This window comes from Gadus chalcogrammus, unplaced genomic scaffold (genome assembly GCF_026213295.1).
Source record: "Gadus chalcogrammus isolate NIFS_2021 unplaced genomic scaffold, NIFS_Gcha_1.0 GACHA074, whole genome shotgun sequence".
NCBI lineage: Eukaryota > Metazoa > Chordata > Actinopteri > Gadiformes > Gadidae > Gadus > Gadus chalcogrammus.
This window is the reverse complement of record NW_026613509.1, coordinates 62,420-80,659: the sequence shown is the minus strand read 5'-3', so window position 1 is coordinate 80,659 and position 18,240 is coordinate 62,420. Positions and strand designations below refer to the sequence as shown.

The following is an 18,240-nucleotide window of genomic DNA, read 5'->3' as shown; positions in this document are numbered from 1 at the left end:
AACAATGATAACAAATGTTTTTAGTTGAATAATAAAAAAGCAATACATTAGAAACAGTATAAAAGCGTCTCGAAATAAAGCCATTCTTTAAGAAACAATCACATTGAAAATAAAGCCTTGATAAACACATTGAAAATAAAGCCATTATTTAATAAACAAATACATTGAAAATAAAGCCATTCTTTAATAAACAAGCAACACATTGAAAATAAAGCCGCTCTTTGATAAACAATCAATCACATTGAAAATAAAGCCATCTTTGATAAACAATTGTGGCAACCCGGCCCCAAACCCTCACGCCAGGCGGCCAGAGGGAGAGGGCCCGGGGTGCGGCGGCCGGAAGGGGGCGCCAAACCGGACCGATAGTGAAAAACGGTAACCTTCCTGGCCATGCTAATCTTCTCTGTATCGTTCCAATTTTAGTATATGTGAAACACAAGGTAACACATCTATGGAATGATCCTGGTTTTTATATATACCTCTACTCACACAATGAATCTCTCTCTAATGGTTCGGTTTAATAAAAAAACACTGCAATACAATAAAATACATAGCAATAATAGATCAATACACCGGTCCAGTTATGGTGTCATTAGTGTTGTGTGTGCAAACACTACGCGAAACACGGGAGCCTCATAAGTTCAACTGTTTACTGAAACTTATCCCAACGGACACACACACCGGAAACACGTCATCCGTTACGTTAACATAAGGGCATGCCGTAAACACTGTCATGGATACATAACAATTAGGATATTATGTACAAGAAATGCTCGGTTAAAAACAACCCAATCTTAACCCAACTGCTGGTTTAATATAGGACCGACCAAGCGTTGAGTTAGGATAACCCAACCAAATGGGTCGACGTTTTAACCAAACATGTTGGGTTACCCGTTTACCCAGACTGCTGGGTTATTTTAACAAAGCTTTTGGGTATATTCACACCACAGTTGAGTTACTTTGCTAACCCAGTATTTTTGTTGTATTGACTACAGAATTGGGTTAACTAGTCAACAAGGCTGGGTTAAATTAATTTAATTTATGAGTCAAAACAAATCGGCTATTTCTTCATTATTTAATGTTATCACAATTCAGTGATGATCCTGAATACACTTATTTAATTTACCAAATATTAAATATATTCTTAATATTTCATATTATTTTTTAATCTGGCCTATGCACAGGTATGGAGCAATGAATAATGATCAGACCAAAAGATGGGGAAAACCTTTTTTTATAATAACAAAAGTGCAATGATCATGTGCAAATCGCAATATCAATAGCAACAATAACTGAACAAATATGGCTGCGAGCAGTGATGTGGGTGTCAAGCATAATGGGACTCGATAAACTAATTCTGCCGGACGGACGTAATCGGACAGGGGGCAACATGACGACCGTCTCGGTAATCGGTAATACCGACAGCTGGTGGGATGAGCATTATGCGAGTACGCGTCAATGTTTACAAAATGGGAAAATGACCCCCCCTAGAGGTAAGGGCGCAATACAGTCTGCCTGACAGAACAAATGTCACAAATACATAGGGGTATTCGGAACAATATCCCTAAAAGAGACACAATATAAACAAGCATCCGTTCTGGAGGTGGTTCGTGAAGCATCTAATCCAGTGGGCATTGCAGTTTATATTGTAAGTGGGCGGAATGGTAAATATAGTCATTGTTGCATTATACATTAAGTACCGCTTATCGCCACACGAGTGCAGTGTCTACCCATTAATGTGCGCCGTCATGTTTGATTGGCTGTCACGGCCAAACGGTTTTGAATTTGAGAAAGCTGTTTGAAACATTTGTTCAACTTGGTCTGAAGATCATATATGCCAAGTTTCATGAAGATTAGACATAATTTGTGGCCTGTGGAAATGTACTCATGTGAAGAGAAAGGAGTTAAAACACGTCTTCATTAATTATAGCGCCCCCTAGAGGTCAATGGTCACCAAATTCATTGAGTTTCCCCATGATGATGTTATGGGTCTATGTATCAAGTTTGGTCATGATATGTCAAAGGGCTGCAGAGATATTGGTGTGTTTCCGGTTTGGCGGCTTCGCGGTCGATTATCATTGGCTGTCGCGGATATTTCTGCAGAAAATATTATACTAGCTATATGGGGAGGTCTGATAGTATCACCTGACATGGAAAATAAGTTTTAAAATATACTCATGTGAAGAGAGAGGAGTCAAAACACATCGACATTAATAACAGCGCCCCCTAGAGGTCAAAGGTCACCAGATTCATTCAGTGTCACCATGATGGGGTCATGGGTCTATGTACCAAGGTTGGTTATGATATGGCAAAGGGCTGCTGAGATATGGGCTTACTTCCTGTTTGGCGACTTGGCGGTCAAATTTGATTGGCTTTAGCGGGCAAACGGTTTTGAATTTGAAAAGTCTATTCAATGTTTTTTATCAAGCATGGGCTGAAGATGTAAATGAAACTAAAACTGTGATTCTGAATGAAGTTTAAAGGATATCGAGGCGGAGGACCTCACCCTCCACGTTCCTGGCGACCTTGTGCTGGGACACCAGAGGTTGATGGCCCGGGCGCCCAGCTCTATGAGTTGAACAGCAGGACACTCTCGCTGTGGTAGGTTTGATGCTTTGGACAGTGTTACGGTGACATGCTTGAATCCCACGCTCTCAATGGTGTACATGGAACCAAAATACTATCTCGTAATCCGTTCTCGGGTTCACCAGGACGCATCGAGAGAAGGAGAGGACTGTGTTGGCTGCATCGCACAACTCCGCCACTAGGGGGGCGGTGTCTCAACAGAAAGAATACCCAACCCATGAGTTATTATTACAATTATTAGAATAGAGATATTAATAAGAAACTAAAATTTAGAACGCTTCACGAGTTTGCGTGTCATCTCTGCGCCACCGGAATGTTGTTGTGCTCTACACCTGTGTTTCACTTGTTTCACTTGCTCCCCCGCCCTCGCGGAAAAACCACTCCTGTCTGATTGGTCTGTTTCATTTACTGGGCCAAAACCACGCATGGTTTGATTGGACTGTTTAATTTGCGTCCTGAGACGTGATTGGCTGCCGGCGGGGAGCGCAAGTTATCATAAGCTCCTCCAGCCGAAAAATGGCCACTACTTTGAAAGTTTTCAACCGTCACTGGTGTTCGACCATCACTTAAGTAAATTAATCGTGGAAACTGCATTAAAATGTGAGAGGACGATTTGGTTATATGCTATAGACCCTAGTGTGTATGTGGTATAAATGCTGGGACGAATTTCGAATTATAAATATGTTAAACTTAATGTTGAAATTACGGAGTAGCGATCCCCATTGAAACTGGTGGCGCGGCGGTTAGCATTCACAACGAGTGCTGTTAAATCTTGAAAGATGCATTAAAATGTGAGAGGACGACTCGGTTATATGCTATAGACCCTAGTGTGTATGTGGTATAAATGCTGGGAGGAATTTCGAATTATAAATATGTTAAACTTAATGTTGAAATTACGGAGAGTAGCGATCCCCATTGAAAGTGGTGGCGCGGCGGTTAGCATTCACAACGAGTGCTGTTAAATCTTGAAAAATGCATTAAAATGTGAGAGGGCGACTCGGTTATATGCTATAGACCCTAGTGTGTATGTGGTATAAATGCTGGGAGGAATTTCGAATTATAGATATGTTAAACTTAATGTTGAAATTACGGAGTAGCGATCCCCATTGAAAGTGGTGGCGCGGCGGTTAGCATTCACAACGAGTGCTGTTAAATCTTGAGAAATGCATTAAAATGTGAGAGGACGACTTGGTTATATGCTATAGACCCTAGTGTGTATGTGGTATAAATGCTGGGACGAATTTCGAATTATAAATATGTTAAACTTAATGTTGAAATTACGGAGTAGCGATCCCCATTGAAAGTGGTGGCGGGGCGGTTAGCATTCACAACGAGTGCTGTTAAATCTTGAAAAATGCATTAAAATGTGAGAGGGCGACTCGGTTATATGCTATAGACCCTAGTGTGTATGTGGTATAAATGCTGGGACGAATTACGAATTATAAATATGTTAAACTTAATGTTGAAATTACGGAGTAGCGATCCCCATTGAAAGTGGTGGCGCGGTGGTTAGCATTCACAACGAGTGCTGTTAAATCTTGAGAAATGCATTAAAATGTGAGAGGACGACTCGGTTATATGCTATAGACCCTAGTGTGTATGTGGTATAAATGCTGGGACGAATTTCGAATTATAAATATGTTAAACTTAATGTTGAAATTACGGAGAGTAGCGATCCCCATTGAAAGTGGTGGCGCGGCGGTTAGCATTCACAACGAGTGCTGTTAAATCTTGAAAAATGCATTAAAATGTGAGAGGGCGACTCGGTTATATGCTATAGACCCTAGTGTGTATGTGGTATAAATGCTGGGAGGAATTTCGAATTATAAATATGTTAAACTTAATGTTGAAATTACGGAGTAGCGATCCCCATTGAAAGTGGTGGCGGGGCGGTTAGCATTCACAACGAGTGCAGTTAAAGCAATGCATTGAAAATAAAGCCTTCTTTGATAAACAAGCGATGTATTGCAATAACGGACACAGGTTGAATCAGACAAACGCTTGTTTAACGGACACAGGTTGAATTAGACAACGCTTGTTTATAACGGCACCGCACCGGTCCCTCGACATGGGCGTTTCCACCCGTGTCCCGACCTGACCCCTGTGCGTTCCGTTTCGTTCCGTTTCGTTCCGATTTCGGCCTCTGCTCAAAGCAGACGGTGCGTTCCAATTCCGACCCCGAACCGTCGGTTCGACCGGTTGGACCGGACGAATTCCCGGTCCGAGGTGCCCGCCGGGGCCGGGACCGGCCCGAGGAGCGGCGGCCGAAAGGGGGCGCCAAAGGGGACCGTCCCGCGGCTGTGCCGCGGGCCGGACCCCGGGCCATGCTAATCTTCTCTGTATCGTTCCAATTTTAGTATATGTGAAACACGAGGTAACACATCTATGTAATGAACCTGGTTTTTATATATACCTCTACTCACACAATGAATGTCTCTCTAATGGTTCGGTTTAATAAAAAAACACTGCAATACAATAAAATACATAGCAATAATAGATCAATACACCGGTCCAGTTATGGTGTCATTAGGATATTATGTACAAGAAATGCTCGGTTAAAAACAACCCAATCTTAACCCAACTGCTGGTTTAATATAGGACCGACCAAGCGTTGAGTTAGGATAACCCAACCAAATGGGTCGACGTCTTAACCAAACATGTTGGGTTGCCCGTTTACCCAGACTGCTGGGTTATTTTAACAAAGCTTTTGGGTATATTCACACCACAGTTGAGTTACTTTGCTATCCCAGTTTTTTTGTTGCATTGACTACAGAATTGGGTTAACTAGTTCACAATGCTGGGTTAAATTAATTTAATTTATGAGTCAAAACAAATCGGCTATTTCTTCATTATTTAATGTTATCACAATTCAGTGATGATCCTGAATACACTTATTTAATTTACCAAATATTAAATATATTCTTAATATTTCATATTATTTTTTAATCTGGCCTATGCACAGGTATGGAGCAATGAATAATGATCAGACCAAAAGATGGGGAAAACATTTTTTTTTAATAACAAAAGTGCAATGATCATGTGCAAATCGCAATATCTATAGCAACAATAACTGAACAAATATAGCTGCGAGCAGTGATGTGGGTGTCAAGCATAATGGGACTCGATAAACTAATTCTGCCGGACGGACGTAATCGGACAGGGGGCAACATGACGACCGTCTCGGTAATCGGTAATACCGACAGCTGGTGGGATGAGCATTATGCGAGTACGCCTCAATGTTTACCAAATGGGAAAATGACCCCCCCTAGAGGTAAGGGCTCAATACAGTCTGCCTGACGGAACAAATGTCACAAATACATAGGGGTATTCGGAACAATATCCCTAAAAGAGACACAATATAAACAAGCATCCGTTCTGGAGGTGGTTCGTGAAGCATCTAATCCAGTGGGCATTGCAGTTTATATTGTAAGTGGGCGGAATGGTAAATATAGTCATTGTTGCATTATACATTAAGTACCGCTTATCGCCACACGAGTGCAGTGTCTACCCATTAATGTGCGCCGTCATGTTTGATTGGCTGTCACGGCCAAACGGTTTTGAATTTGAGAAAGCTGTTTGAAAGATTTGTTCAACTTGGTCTGAAGATCATATATGCCAAGTTTCATGAAGATTGGACATAATTTGTGGCCTGTGGAAATGTACTCATGTGAAGAGAAAGGAGTTTAAACACGTCTTCATTAATTATAGCGCCCCCTAGAGGTCAATGGTCACCAAATTCATTGAGTGTCCCCATGATGATGTTATGGGTCTATTTATCAAGTTTGGTCATGATATGTCAAAGGGCTGCAGAGATATTGGTGTGTTTCCGGTTTGGCGGCTTCGCGGTCGATTATCATTGGCTGTCGCGGATATTTCTGCAGGAAATAATATACTAGCTATATGGGGAGGTCTGATAGTATCACCTGACATGGAAAATAAGTTTTAAAATATACTCATGTGAAGAGAGAGGAGTCAAAACACATCGACATTAATAACAGCGCCCCCTAGAGGTCAAAGGTCACCAGATTCATTCAGTGTCACCATGATGGGGTCATGGGTCTATGTACCAAGGTTGGTTATGATATGGCAAAGGGCTGCTGAGATATGGGCTTACTTCCTGTTTGGCGACTTGGCGGTCAAATTTGATTGGCTTTAGCGGGCAAACGGTTTTGAATTTGAAAATTCTATTCAATGTTTTTTATCAAGCATGGGCTGAAGATGTAAATTAAACTAAAACTGTGATTCTGAATAAAGTTTAAAGGATATCGAGGTGGAGGACCTCCCCCTCCACGTTCCTGGCGACCTTGTGCTGGGACACCAGAGGTTGATGGCCCGGGCGCCCAGCTCTATGAGTTGAACAGCAGGACACTCTCGCTGTGGTATGTTTGATGCTTTGGACAGTGTTACGGTGACATGCTTGAATCCCACGCTCTCAATGGTGTACATGGAACCAAAATACTATCTCGTAATTCGTTCTCGGGTTCACCAGGACGCAGCGAGAGAAGGAGAGGACTGTGTTGGCTGCATCGCACAACTCCGCCACTAGGGGGGCGGTGTCTCAACAGAAAGAATACCCAACCCATGAGTTATTATTACAATTATTAGAATAGAGATATTAATAAGAAACTAAAATTTAGAACGCTTCACGAGTTTGCGTGTCATCTCTGCGCGAGGGCCATGCTAATCTTCTCTGTATCGTTCCAATTTTAGTACATGTGAAACACGAGGTAACACATCTATGTAATGAACCTGGTTTTTATATATACCTCTACTCACACAATGAATGTCTCTCTAATGGTTCGGTTTAATAAAAAAACACTGCAATACAATAAAATACAGAGCAATAATAGATCAATACACCGGTCCAGTTATGGTGTCATTAGGATATTATGTACAAGAAATGCTCGGTTAAAAACAACCCAATCTTAACCCAACTGCTGGTTTAATATAGGACCGACCAAGCGTTGAGTTAGGATAACCCAACCAAATGGGTCGACGTTTTAACCAAACATGTTGGGTTGCCCGTTTACCCAGACTGCTGGGTTATTTTAACAAAGCTTTTGGGTATATTCACACCACAGTTGAGTTACTTTGCTAACCCAGTATTTTTGTTGTATTGACTACAGAATTGGGTTAACTAGTCCACAATGCTGGGTTAAATTAATTTAATTTATGAGTCAAAACAAATCGGCTATTTCTTCATTATTTAATGTTATCACAATTCAGTGATGATCCTGAATTTACTTATTTAATTTACCAAATATTAAATATATTCTTAATATTTCATATTATTTTTTAATCTGGCCTATGCACAGGTATGGAGCAATGAATAATGATCAGACCAAAAGATGGGGAAAACATTTTTTTTTAATAACAAAAGTGCAATGATCATGTCCAAATCGCAATATCAATAGCAACAATAACTGAACAAATATAGCTGCGAGCAGTGATGTGGGTGTCAAGCATAATGGGACTCGATAAACTAATTCTGCCGGACGGACGTAATCGGACAGGGGGCAACATGACGACCGTCTCGGTAATCGGTAATACCGACAGCTGGTGGGATGAGCATTATGCGAGTACGCGTCAATGTTTACCAAATGGGAAAATGACCCCCCCTAGAGGTAAGGGCTCAATACAGTCTGCCTGACGGAACAAATGTCACAAATACATAGGGGTATTCGGAACAATATCCCTAAAAGAGACACAATATAAACAAGCATCCGTTCTGGAGGTGGTTCGTGAAGCATCTAATCCAGTGGGCATTGCAGTTTATATTGTAAGTGGGCAGAATGGTAAATATAGTCATTGTTGCATTATACATTAAGTACCGCTTATCGCCACACGAGTGCAGTGTCTACCCATTAATGTGCGCCGTCATGTTTGATTGGCTGTCACGGCCAAACGGTTTTGAATTTGAGAAAGCTGTTTGAAAAATTTGTTCAACTTGGTCTGAAGATCATATATGCCAAGTTTCATGAAGATTGGACATAATTTGTGGCCTGTGGAAATGTACTCATGTGAAGAGAAAGGAGTTTAAACACGTCTTCATTAATTATAGCGCCCCCTAGAGGTCAATGGTCACCAAATTCATTGAGTGTCCCCATGATGATGTTATGGGTCTATTTATCAAGTTTGGTCATGATATGTCAAAGGGCTGCAGAGATATTGGTGTGTTTCCGGTTTGGCGGCTTCGCGGTCGATTATCATTGGCTGTCGCGGATATTTCTGCAGGAAATAATATACTAGCTATATGGGGAGGTCTGATAGTATCACCTGACATGGAAAATAAGTTTTAAAATATACTCATGTGAAGAGAGAGGAGTCAAAACACATCGACATTAATAACAGCGCCCCCTAGAGGTCAAAGGTCACCAGATTCATTCAGTGTCACCATGATGGGGTCATGGGTCTATGTACCAAGGTTGGTTATGATATGGCAAAGGGCTGCTGAGATATGGGCTTACTTCCTGTTTGGCGACTTGGCGGTCAAATTTGATTGGCTTTAGCGGGCAAACGGTTTTGAATTTGAAAATTCTATTCAATGTTTTTTATCAAGCATGGGCTGAAGATGTAAATTAAACTAAAACTGTGATTCTGAATAAAGTTTAAAGGATATCGAGGTGGAGGACCTCCCCCTCCACGTTCCTGGCGACCTTGTGCTGGGACACCAGAGGTTGATGGCCCGGGCGCCCAGCTCTATGAGTTGAACAGCAGGACACTCTCGCTGTGGTATGTTTGATGCTTTGGACAGTGTTACGGTGACATGCTTGAATCCCACGCTCTCAATGGTGTACATGGAACCAAAATACTATCTCGTAATTCGTTCTCGGGTTCACCAGGACGCAGCGAGAGAAGGAGAGGACTGTGTTGGCTGCATCGCACAACTCCGCCACTAGGGGGGCGGTGTCTCAACAGAAAGAATACCCAACCCATGAGTTATTATTACAATTATTAGAATAGAGATATTAATAAGAAACTAAAATTTAGAACGCTTCACGAGTTTGCGTGTCATCTCTGCGCGAGGGCCATGCTAATCTTCTCTGTATCGTTCCAATTTTAGTACATGTGAAACACGAGGTAACACATCTATGTAATGAACCTGGTTTTTATATATACCTCTACTCACACAATGAATGTCTCTCTAATGGTTCGGTTTAATAAAAAAACACTGCAATACAATAAAATACAGAGCAATAATAGATCAATACACCGGTCCAGTTATGGTGTCATTAGGATATTATGTACAAGAAATGCTCGGTTAAAAACAACCCAATCTTAACCCAACTGCTGGTTTAATATAGGACCGACCAAGCGTTGAGTTAGGATAACCCAACCAAATGGGTCGACGTTTTAACCAAACATGTTGGGTTGCCCGTTTACCCAGACTGCTGGGTTATTTTAACAAAGCTTTTGGGTATATTCACACCACAGTTGAGTTACTTTGCTAACCCAGTATTTTTGTTGTATTGACTACAGAATTGGGTTAACTAGTCCACAATGCTGGGTTAAATTAATTTAATTTATGAGTCAAAACAAATCGGCTATTTCTTCATTATTTAATGTTATCACAATTCAGTGATGATCCTGAATACACTTATTTAATTTACCAAATATTAAATATATTCTTAATATTTCATATTAATTTTTTAATCTGGCCAATGCACAGGTATGGAGCAATGAATAATGATCAGACCAAAAGATGGGGAAAACATTTTTTTTTAATAACAAAAGTGCAATGATCATGTGCAAATCGCAATATCAATAGCAACAATAACTGAACAAATATAGCTGCGAGCAGTGATGTGGGTGTCAAGCATAATGGGACTCGATAAACTAATTCTGCCGGACGGACGTAATCGGACAGGGGGCAACATGACGACCGTCTCGGTAATCGGTAATACCGACAGCTGGTGGGATGAGCATTATGCGAGTACACGTCAATGTTTACCAAATGGGAAAATGACCCCCCCTAGAGGTAAGGGCTCAATACAGTCTGCCTGACGGAACAAATGTCACAAATACATAGGGGTATTCGGAACAATATCCCTAAAAGAGACACAATATAAACAAGCATCCGTTCTGGAGGTGGTTCGTGAAGCATCTAATCCAGTGGGCATTGCAGTTTATATTGTAAGTGGGCAGAATGGTAAATATAGTCATTGTTGCATTATACATTAAGTACCGCTTATCGCCACACGAGTGAAGTGTCTACCCATTAATGTGCGCCGTCATGTTTGATTGGCTGTCACGGCCAAACGGTTTTGAATTTGAGAAAGCTGTTTGAAACATTTGTTCAACTTGGTCTGAAGATCATATATGCCAAGTTTCATGAAGATTGGACATAATTTGTGGCCTGTGGAAATGTACTCATGTGAAGAGAAAGGAGTTAAAACACGTCTTCATTAATTATAGCGCCCCCTAGAGGTCAATGGTCACCAAATTCATTGAGTGTCCCCATGATGATGTTATGGGTCTATGTATCAAGTTTGGTCATGATATGTCAAAGGGCTGCAGAGATATTGGTGTGTTTCCGGTTTGGCGGCTTCGCGGTCGATTATCATTGGCTGTCGCGGATATTTCTGCAGGAAATAATATACTAGCTATATGGGGAGGTCTGATAGTATCACCTGACATGGAAAATAAGTTTTAAAATATACTCATGTGAAGAGAGAGGAGTCAAAACACATCGACATTAATAACAGCGCCCCCTAGAGGTCAAAGGTCACCAGATTCATTCAGTGTCACCATGATGGGGTCATGGGTCTATGTACCAAGGATGGTTATGATATGGCAAAGGGCTGCTGAGATATGGGCTTACTTCCTGTTTGGCGACTTGGCGGTCAAATTTGATTGGCTTTAGCGGGCAAACGGTTTTGAATTTGAAAATTCTATTCAATGTTTTTTATCAAGCATGGGCTGAAGATGTAAATTAAACTAAAACTGTGATTCTGAATAAAGTTTAAAGGATATCGAGGTGGAGGACCTCACCCTCCACGTTCCTGGCGACCTTGTGCTGGGACACCAGAGGTTGATGGCCCGGGCGCCCAGCTCTATGAGTTGAACTCACCCTGGCTGATGCAGAGAAGCTCGTCCATGCCTTTGTCTCCTCCAGGTTGGACTACTGCAATGCACTCCTCATTGGGATCCCTGGCAAGAGCATCCAGAGGCTCCAATACATTCAAAACAGTGCTGCCAGGGTCCTGATGAGGGTGCGCAAGCATGACCACATCACCCCCATCCTGAAATCACTGCACTGGCTCCCTGTCTCACTCAGAATTGAGTACAAGGTCTCCCTCCTCACCCACCAGTGCCTTCACGGACTTGCCCCCCTCTACCTTCAGGAACTCCTCACCCCCCCGACAAACTCACGTACACTCCGTTCAGGATCCACTCACACCCTCCAAACCCGACATACGAAGCTGTGCACCATGGGTGATCGGGCCTTTTCTGCTGCTGCCCCTAGACTATGGAACGCCCTCCCTGACCACCTGAGGGCTCCACAGACAACAGCTCTTTTTAAACGGAACCTCAAAACCCATCTCTTTAAAAGAGCATTTAGCTAAACTTTCTTTGAGGTTCCCCCTTTTTAATAGTTTTTTTGGTATTTTTTTCTCTGAAGCACTTTGAGATTCTTGAATATAAAGTGCATTATAAATAAAATGTATTATTATTATTATTATTATAACAGCAGGACACTCTCGCTGTGGTATGTTTGATGCTTTGGACAGTGTTACGGTGACATGCTTGAATCCCACGCTCTCAATGGTGTACATGGAACCAAAATACTATCTCGTAATCCGTTCTCGGGTTCACCAGGACGCAGCGAGAGAAGGAGAGGACTGTGTTGGCTGCATCGCACAACTCCGCCACTAGGGGGGCGGTGTCTCAACAGAAAGAATACCCAACCCATGAGTTATTATTACAATTATTAGAATAGAGATATTAATAAGAAACTAAAATTTAGAACGCTTCACGAGTTTGCGTGTCATCTCTGCGCGAGGGCCATGCTAATCTTCTCTGTATCGTTCCAATTTTAGTATATGTGAAACACGAGGTAAAACAGCTATGTAATGAACCTGGTTTTTATATATACCTCTACTCACACAATGAATGTCTCTCTAATGGTTCGGTTTAATAAAAAAACACTGCAATACAATAAAATACATAGCAATAATAGATCAATACACCGGTCCAGTTATGGTGTCATTAGGATATTATGTACAAGAAATGCTCGGTTAAAAACAACCCAATCTTAACCCAACTGCTGGTTTAATATAGGACCGACCAAGCGTTGAGTTAGGATAACCCAACCAAATGGGTCGACGTTTTAACCAAACATGTTGGGTTGCCCGTTTACCCAGACTGCTGGGTTATTTTAACAAAGCTTTTGGGTATATTCACACCACAGTTGAGTTACTTTGCTAACCCAGTATTTTTGTTGTATTGACTACAGAATTGGGTTAACTAGTCCACAATGCTGGGTTAAATTAATTTAATTTATGAGTCAAAACAAATCGGCTATTTCTTCATTATTTAATGTTATCACAATTCAGTGATGATCCTGAATATACTTATTTAATTTACCAAATATTAAATATATTCTTAATATTTCATATTATTTTTTAATCTGGCCTATGCACAGGTATGGAGCAATGAATAATGATCAGACCAAAAGATGGGGAAAACATTTTTTTTTAATAACAAAAGTGCAATGATCATGTCCAAATCGCAATATCAATAGCAACAATAACTGAACAAATATAGCTGCGAGCAGTGATGTGGGTGTCAAGCATAATGGGACTCGATAAACTAATTCTGCCGGACGGACGTAATCGGACAGGGGGCAACATGACGACCGTCTCGGTAATCGGTAATACCGACAGCTGGTGGGATGAGCATTATGCGAGTACGCGTCAATGTTTACCAAATGGGAAAATGACCCCCCCTAGAGGTAAGGGCTCAATACAGTCTGCCTGACGGAACAAATGTCACAAATACATAGGGGTATTCGGAACAATATCCCTAAAAGAGACACAATATAAACAAGCATCCGTTCTGGAGGTGGTTCGTGAAGCATCTAATCCAGTGGGCATTGCAGTTTATATTGTAAGTGGGCAGAATGGTAAATATAGTCATTGTTGCATTATACATTAAGTACCGCTTATCGCCACACGAGTGCAGTGTCTACCCATTAATGTGCGCCGTCATGTTTGATTGGCTGTCACGGCCAAACGGTTTTGAATTTGAGAAAGCTGTTTGAAAAATTTGTTCAACTTGGTCTGAAGATCATATATGCCAAGTTTCATGAAGATTGGACATAATTTGTGGCCTGTGGAAATGTACTCATGTGAAGAGAAAGGAGTTTAAACACGTCTTCATTAATTATAGCGCCCCCTAGAGGTCAATGGTCACCAAATTCATTGAGTGTCCCCATGATGATGTTATGGGTCTATTTATCAAGTTTGGTCATGATATGTCAAAGGGCTGCAGAGATATTGGTGTGTTTCCGGTTTGGCGGCTTCGCGGTCGATTATCATTGGCTGTCGCGGATATTTCTGCAGGAAATAATATACTAGCTATATGGGGAGGTCTGATAGTATCACCTGACATGGAAAATAAGTTTTAAAATATACTCATGTGAAGAGAGAGGAGTCAAAACACATCGACATTAATAACAGCGCCCCCTAGAGGTCAAAGGTCACCAGATTCATTCAGTGTCACCATGATGGGGTCATGGGTCTATGTACCAAGGTTGGTTATGATATGGCAAAGGGCTGCTGAGATATGGGCTTACTTCCTGTTTGGCGACTTGGCGGTCAAATTTGATTGGCTTTAGCGGGCAAACGGTTTTGAATTTGAAAATTCTATTCAATGTTTTTTATCAAGCATGGGCTGAAGATGTAAATTAAACTAAAACTGTGATTCTGAATAAAGTTTAAAGGATATCGAGGTGGAGGACCTCACCCTCCACGTTCCTGGCGACCTTGTGCTGGGACACCAGAGGTTGATGGCCCGGGCGCCCAGCTCTATGAGTTGAACAGCAGGACACTCTCGCTGTGGTATGTTTGATGCTTTGGACAGTGTTACGGTGACATGCTTGAATCCCACGCTCTCAATGGTGTACATGGAACCAAAATACTATCTCGTAATTCGTTCTCGGGTTCACCAGGACGCAGCGAGAGAAGGAGAGGACTGTGTTGGCTGCATCGCACAACTCCGCCACTAGGGGGGCGGTGTCTCAACAGAAAGAATACCCAACCCATGAGTTATTATTACAATTATTAGAATAGAGATATTAATAAGAAACTAAAATTTAGAACGCTTCACGAGTTTGCGTGTCATCTCTGCGCGAGGGCCATGCTAATCTTCTCTGTATCGTTCCAATTTTAGTACATGTGAAACACGAGGTAACACATCTATGTAATGAACCTGGTTTTTATATATACCTCTACTCACACAATGAATGTCTCTCTAATGGTTCGGTTTAATAAAAAAACACTGCAATACAATAAAATACAGAGCAATAATAGATCAATACACCGGTCCAGTTATGGTGTCATTAGGATATTATGTACAAGAAATGCTCGGTTAAAAACAACCCAATCTTAACCCAACTGCTGGTTTAATATAGGACCGACCAAGCGTTGAGTTAGGATAACCCAACCAAATGGGTCGACGTTTTAACCAAACATGTTGGGTTGCCCGTTTACCCAGACTGCTGGGTTATTTTAACAAAGCTTTTGGGTATATTCACACCACAGTTGAGTTACTTTGCTAACCCAGTATTTTTGTTGTATTGACTACAGAATTGGGTTAACTAGTCCACAATGCTGGGTTAAATTAATTTAATTTATGAGTCAAAACAAATCGGCTATTTCTTCATTATTTAATGTTATAACAATTCAGTGATGATCCTGAATACACTTATTTAATTTACCAAACATTAAATATATTCTTAATATTTCATATTAATTTTTTAATCTGGCCAATGCACAGGTATGGAGCAATGAATAATGATCAGACCAAAAGATGGGGAAAACATTTTTTTTTAATAACAAAAGTGCAATGATCATGTGCAAATCGCAATATCAATAGCAACAATAACTGAACAAATATAGCTGCGAGCAGTGATGTGGGTGTCAAGCATAATGGGACTCGATAAACTAATTCTGCCGGACGGACGTAATCGGACAGGGGGCAACATGACGACCGTCTCGGTAATCGGTAATACCGACAGCTGGTGGGATGAGCATTATGCGAGTACACGTCAATGTTTACCAAATGGGAAAATGACCCCCCCTAGAGGTAAGGGCTCAATACAGTCTGCCTGACGGAACAAATGTCACAAATACATAGGGGTATTCGGAACAATATCCCTAAAAGAGACACAATATAAACAAGCATCCGTTCTGGAGGTGGTTCGTGAAGCATCTAATCCAGTGGGCATTGCAGTTTATATTGTAAGTGGGCAGAATGGTAAATATAGTCATTGTTGCATTATACATTAAGTACCGCTTATCGCCACACGAGTGAAGTGTCTACCCATTAATGTGCGCCGTCATGTTTGATTGGCTGTCACGGCCAAACGGTTTTGAATTTGAGAAAGCTGTTTGAAAAATTTGTTCAACTTGGTCTGAAGATCATATATGCCAAGTTTCATGAAGATTGGACATAATTTGTGGCCTGTGGAAATGTACTCATGTGAAGAGAAAGGAGTTAAAACACGTCTTCATTAATTATAGCGCCCCCTAGAGGTCAATGGTCACCAAATTCATTGAGTGTCCCCATGATGATGTTATGGGTCTATTTATCAAGTTTGGTCATGATATGTCAAAGGGCTGCAGAGATATTGGTGTGTTTCCGGTTTGGCGGCTTCGCGGTCGATTATCATTGGCTGTCGCGGATATTTCTGCAGGAAATAATATACTAGCTATATGGGGAGGTCTGATAGTATCACCTGACATGGAAAATAAGTTTTAAAATATACTCATGTGAAGAGAGAGGAGTCAAAACACATCGACATTAATAACAGCGCCCCCTAGAGGTCAAAGGTCACCAGATTCATTCAGTGTCACCATGATGGGGTCATGGGTCTATGTACCAAGGATGGTTATGATATGGCAAAGGGCTGCTGAGATATGGGCTTACTTCCTGTTTGGCGACTTGGCGGTCAAATTTGATTGGCTTTAGCGGGCAAACGGTTTTGAATTTGAAAATTCTATTCAATGTTTTTTATCAAGCATGGGCTGAAGATGTAAATTAAACTAAAACTGTGATTCTGAATAAAGTTTAAAGGATATCGAGGTGGAGGACCTCACCCTCCACGTTCCTGGCGACCTTGTGCTGGGACACCAGAGGTTGATGGCCCGGGCGCCCAGCTCTATGAGTTGAACTCACCCTGGCTGATGCAGAGAAGCTCGTCCATGCCTTTGTCTCCTCCAGGTTGGACTACTGCAATGCACTCCTCATTGGGATCCCTGGCAAGAGCATCCAGAGGCTCCAATACATTCAAAACAGTGCTGCCAGGGTCCTGATGAGGGTGCGCAAGCATGACCACATCACCCCCATCCTGAAATCACTGCACTGGCTCCCTGTCTCACTCAGAATTGAGTACAAGGTCTCCCTCCTCACCCACCAGTGCCTTCACGGACTTGCCCCCCTCTACCTTCAGGAACTCCTCACCCCCCCGACAAACTCACGTACACTCCGTTCAGGATCCACTCACACCCTCCAAACCCGACATACGAAGCTGTGCACCATGGGTGATCGGGCCTTTTCTGCTGCTGCCCCTAGACTATGGAACGCCCTCCCTGACCACCTGAGGGCTCCACAGACAACAGCTCTTTTTAAACGGAACCTCAAAACCCATCTCTTTAAAAGAGCATTTAGCTAAACTTTCTTTGAGGTTCCCCCTTTTTAATAGTTTTTTTGGTATTTTTTTCTCTGAAGCACTTTGAGATTCTTGAATATAAAGTGCATTATAAATAAAATGTATTATTATTATTATTATTATTATTATAACAGCAGGACACTCTCGCTGTGGTATGTTTGATGCTTTGGACAGTGTTACGGTGACATGCTTGAATCCCACGCTCTCAATGGTGTACATGGAACCAAAATACTATCTCGTAATCCGTTCTCGGGTTCACCAGGACGCAGCGAGAGAAGGAGAGGACTGTGTTGGCTGCATCGCACAACTCCGCCACTAGGGGGGCGGTGTCTCAACAGAAAGAATACCCAACCCATGAGTTATTATTACAATTATTAGAATAGAGATATTAATAAGAAACTAAAAATTAGAACGCTTCACGAGTTTGCGTGTCATCTCTGCGCGAGGGCCATGCTAATCTTCTCTGTATCGTTCCAATTTTAGTATATGTGAAACACGAGGTAAAACAGCTATGTAATGAACCTGGTTTTTATATATACCTCTACTCACACAATGAATGTCTCTCTAATGGTTCGGTTTAATAAAAAAACACTGCAATACAATAAAATACATAGCAATAATAGATCAATACACCGGTCCAGTTATGGTGTCATTAGGATATTATGTACAAGAAATGCTCGGTTAAAAACAACCCAATCTTAACCCAACTGCTGGTTTAATATAGGACCGACCAAGCGTTGAGTTAGGATAACCCAACCAAA

The 18,240-nt window shown here is 41.6% G+C and overlaps 3 non-coding genes and 4 pseudogenes across 3 annotated transcripts; all 7 read right to left on the bottom strand.

The window, feature by feature from the left end:
- Nucleotides 1-386: 386 nt before the first annotated feature.
- Nucleotides 387-447, bottom strand: LOC130378398 (U6 spliceosomal RNA; annotated as a pseudogene).
- A 4,458-nt stretch (nucleotides 448-4,905) lies between these two features.
- LOC130378397 (U6 spliceosomal RNA) lies at nucleotides 4,906-4,967 on the bottom strand (annotated as a pseudogene).
- A 2,246-nt stretch (nucleotides 4,968-7,213) lies between these two features.
- LOC130378401 (U6 spliceosomal RNA) lies at nucleotides 7,214-7,320 on the bottom strand. Its single transcript, XR_008894687.1, has one exon. It is a non-coding gene; the product is annotated as a U6 spliceosomal RNA (small nuclear RNA).
- Nucleotides 7,321-9,566: 2,246 nt separating this feature from the next.
- Nucleotides 9,567-9,673, bottom strand: LOC130378400 (U6 spliceosomal RNA). Its single transcript, XR_008894686.1, has one exon. It is a non-coding gene; the product is annotated as a U6 spliceosomal RNA (small nuclear RNA).
- Nucleotides 9,674-12,543: 2,870 nt separating this feature from the next.
- Nucleotides 12,544-12,640, bottom strand: LOC130378394 (U6 spliceosomal RNA; annotated as a pseudogene).
- Nucleotides 12,641-14,896: 2,256 nt separating this feature from the next.
- Nucleotides 14,897-15,003, bottom strand: LOC130378399 (U6 spliceosomal RNA). Its single transcript, XR_008894685.1, has one exon. It is a non-coding gene; the product is annotated as a U6 spliceosomal RNA (small nuclear RNA).
- Nucleotides 15,004-17,879: 2,876 nt separating this feature from the next.
- LOC130378395 (U6 spliceosomal RNA) lies at nucleotides 17,880-17,976 on the bottom strand (annotated as a pseudogene).
- Nucleotides 17,977-18,240: the final 264 nt, after the last annotated feature.